A 3,881-nucleotide genomic window follows, 5' to 3' on the forward strand; every position below is an offset into this window, starting at 1 on the left:
AAATACTAACTTATTCCAAGGTTTTGTAGACTGTTCACATAAAACTCACAGTAAGTATTGTAAAGTGGACATTGTATAAAATATACACTATATGGCCAAGAATTTGTAGACACTTGTCCATCACAACTGTATGTGGGTCTTCTTCAAACTGTCGCCACAAAGTTGGAAGCACACAATTTTATAGGATGTCTCTGAATGCTGTAGCATTACAATTTCCCTTCACTGGAACTAAGAGGCCCAAACCTGCTCCAGCATGACAATGCCCCAGCGCACAAAGCAATCTCCATGAAGACATGGTTTGCCAAGGTTGGAGTTGAAGAACTTGAGTGTCCTGCACAGAGCCCTGACCTCAACCCCACTGAACACCTTTGGATGAGCTGGAACCCTGGCTGAACGCCAGGCCTTCTTACCCAACATTAGTGCTTGACCTCACTAATGCTCTTGTAGCAGAATGAGCACAAATCCCCATAGCCACGCTCCAAAACCTAGTGGAAAGCCTTTCTAGAACAGTGGAGGATATTTTAACAGCAAAGAGGGACTAAATTTCAAATGGGATGTTCAAAAAGCACATGGGTTGCATATGGGTGTGATGGTAAGGTGTCCACAAACTTTTGGCCATATAGTGTATAGTATACTCAAATGTTAACTAGTAAACTAATAGGTTACTTAGTAAATAGAGTAGCATATTTGGTATGCTTGGATGAACTTTTTGACAACTTTTTGTCCATAAGCTCATCAGTTCCCCATGGGTCTATACTGAGCCCCCTAATGATAACGTATAACGTATGTATATTAGATTTAGATTCGATTTTGTGGCAACATGAATTATAATGTTTGTAAAAGGAAATGCATGTGAGCCAAAGTGTCTGCCCTGCCAAGAAACCCCTAAGGTCATATGTTCTAGCTATGGCCCTGGGACCATTGCAGAGTAGTCAAAGACAGTGTGTCGATCTTAAATGAGGTATTTTTACAATAGATCTCTGAGCTGAAACACTGCACAGCACCACTTGTAGAAAGAATTTTAAGGGCCTTCTAATGGTCTCAGAGACTAAAAGTCTCAAAGCAATTATACTGTCAAAATGTCAAACCCCTGGGTTGGAGGCTAAATCTAAAAGAAGTTTAGATTCTAAGAGAAATGCATAGACAATCATATTATGCAAAAATGATCACAAAGTATACAGCAGCACTGACCATGCAAGGCTTCTTGACTCACTCTCAACTTCCAGTAACCACCATTTTCCTTTCAGCTGGACTTTGATCCAGATTCATATTAAAGGTAACGTCAGCTACAGCTCTCCTAAACCTTAAAGACACTGACTAATCCGAAATGTCACTGCATTGTAAAACTGCATATATGCTTATGATATGCTGCTAGCTCGAATTTGTTGCAAGAACTTTAGGAGTCATAACAGCCGAGATGGCAGCTCAGCCATAGGCAGCGTGGTCATCATAAAAAAAAAAAAGAAAAGGAGAGCAGACAAAGAGTAAAATGATGGACGTAACCCGTAACAAAGGTCCAAAGTGACTCAAATGTTTTCTAGATATGATGTTCCATGCTTTAATATCATACCAGAACTTCTCAAAAGCAATCCTCATGATTTCACAAGAGTGTGTCCTTGTTTTAAACATGTTTGGCATATTTTCAGTAGTATCTCTTGCTCCTGTGGCTAAGGTCATGCTTATTTTGATTTATGATGGATAACCAAATGTTGTGCAAAATTCTTAGCATATCAAGAATGACTCAGTTACATTCTATGCAACGATGAATGCATGCAAAATGCACGTGCTAAAAAGCTGTGATGATACCAGCACAGCTTTTTAGCAATGTGTATTTTGCCTGCATTCATTATTGCATAGAGTGTAATTGAGTAGACTGAAATGGGCGTCACCAGTGGGAATCTAATAATGAGCATTCTCAGAATTTTACATAATTTTGTTTGCATGCCAACTCATAAGTGACTTTTACTGGGTATGGCTGTAAACTGCACTATGACCTCAGAAGCCTGACAATCTCTAAGCCAATCTGAAACAGTGAAGTGAAACATATATAAAAATCATACAGCAGGGTCCAAAAGTCTGAGTACACTGCTAAGTGGACTGTTATCATCGTTTAACAAAATAATACATGTGTATGTTACGCTCAACCCTTAATGGCTAACTCCTCAACCTTTGTCATTACAGTGGGGTCCAGAAGTGAATCTGGGTCTTTTTGAAACTGGAAATCAGCTAAAAGTTTTAGAAATTTTGAAAAAAAAAAATGTTGTAAAATCAAAATTAGTATTATGAATACCGAATATTCAACATTTGTACAAAAGATCAGATTTTCCTCGAGTTTTATCCCCTCCATTGAAACTTCCAACTTGTAGAGTCTGTTCCAGCTTGTTATTAAAGCAAAAAGGGGACATGCCAAATACTGAAATTTCTGAAAGTTTCTACTTTTCACACAAGGTGTTGCTGATAATATAATCTGTAATTTAAAAAAAATAGTGTTTAATTAGAAAAGTGTGTAAAATAAAAGTATGTTCACTAGTGGTCTCAGACTTTTGAACTCCAGTGTATATTACTGAATTCTGTAAAACTCTGTATTAAGATTCACTTAACCATGTTAAGGGTTAGTCAAAAAAAATATATATTTTTGAAATTTTGTATTGTTCATTGCAGATAATTGTCACAAACATGTACAAGCTTTAGGGTGGCAGTAGAAGGGCCTATTGAGAACAATGGCCCAATGGTACATTTTTAATTTGTGACTACAAATTGAATGTACTGTTTCTCTAATTTATGTCTCACTTTTAAGGTTTTCATTTGACTCACCCTCATAACATTATTTACTCTATTGATTTGACCGAACATGACCGAACCACGATCATCGATAAACCATAGGTAACGTTACCATAGAAACTAATTAACACATATTAATTCAAGATTCAACATTGTGCTAGCAGCCCAAAGCCCTTTGGCATAGAGGAAGACCTTGGAAGCTATCCTTTTGGACAATTATATGGTAAGACCTTATGGATATATTATATGTAGTCCAATTGTATATAATCTTCTCTTTTGCCATAGGCCCACAGACTCCTGGCACCGTTTTGTGAATCTTGGCAAGGACTCATCAGATTGCAGAAAAAAGTACACTGTCCCAACGGGAACTAGAACAGCTGCCAAAGAAGTGAAAAGAGCTGTCATGAACCAGACTGATTTCAGAGAAAATGATTTAAATGTTGATTCGGGGAAACAAATGATTTACCTGCTGCCTGGACAATAGCAAGAACATGCAAATATACAAGATGTTGCAAACTTAAATTGCAATATTGCTGCAACGGTTATCTGCAAACTCATGATAGCTTGCAATTTATGCTTAAAGAAAATCTAAAATAATCAACCTGTTGGCCAGATGTGTTGTTCTTTTAAAAAGATACATTATTATACACAACCTCATAACACTAGTTTGGAAGAAATCAATTATTTATAAATCATACCCAAGAAAAGAGTTATCGTTAAGCATTCAGCATAACACCAAAACCGAAATGACTCAGAAATAGAAACCTGGGGTAGATTCTCTACATTCTATGGTACAAAGTATGCAAAGAACTCACCCACTTTATTTATTAAAATAATAATAATAATAATAATAATAATAATAATCTGGTTGTGCTCTACTGTTTGTATAAACTAAGGGCCAGAGGCATATTTAACATGCTGGTGGAAATGAAACTTAAATACAGCAAACTTCATGAAAATTAGCAAAAAGTTACATATGTAATATATAGCATGCAATGAGGGACATTTTGAGCTTAATCCTATGGTGACACTATGCTGGTTTCTATATAATCATCACTTTCACAATTAATATTAGGTGAAATCTTCCCTGGAGAGAACAG

This window comes from Pangasianodon hypophthalmus, chromosome 4 (assembly GCF_027358585.1).
Source record: "Pangasianodon hypophthalmus isolate fPanHyp1 chromosome 4, fPanHyp1.pri, whole genome shotgun sequence".
Classification (NCBI taxonomy): Eukaryota; Metazoa; Chordata; class Actinopteri; order Siluriformes; family Pangasiidae; genus Pangasianodon; species Pangasianodon hypophthalmus.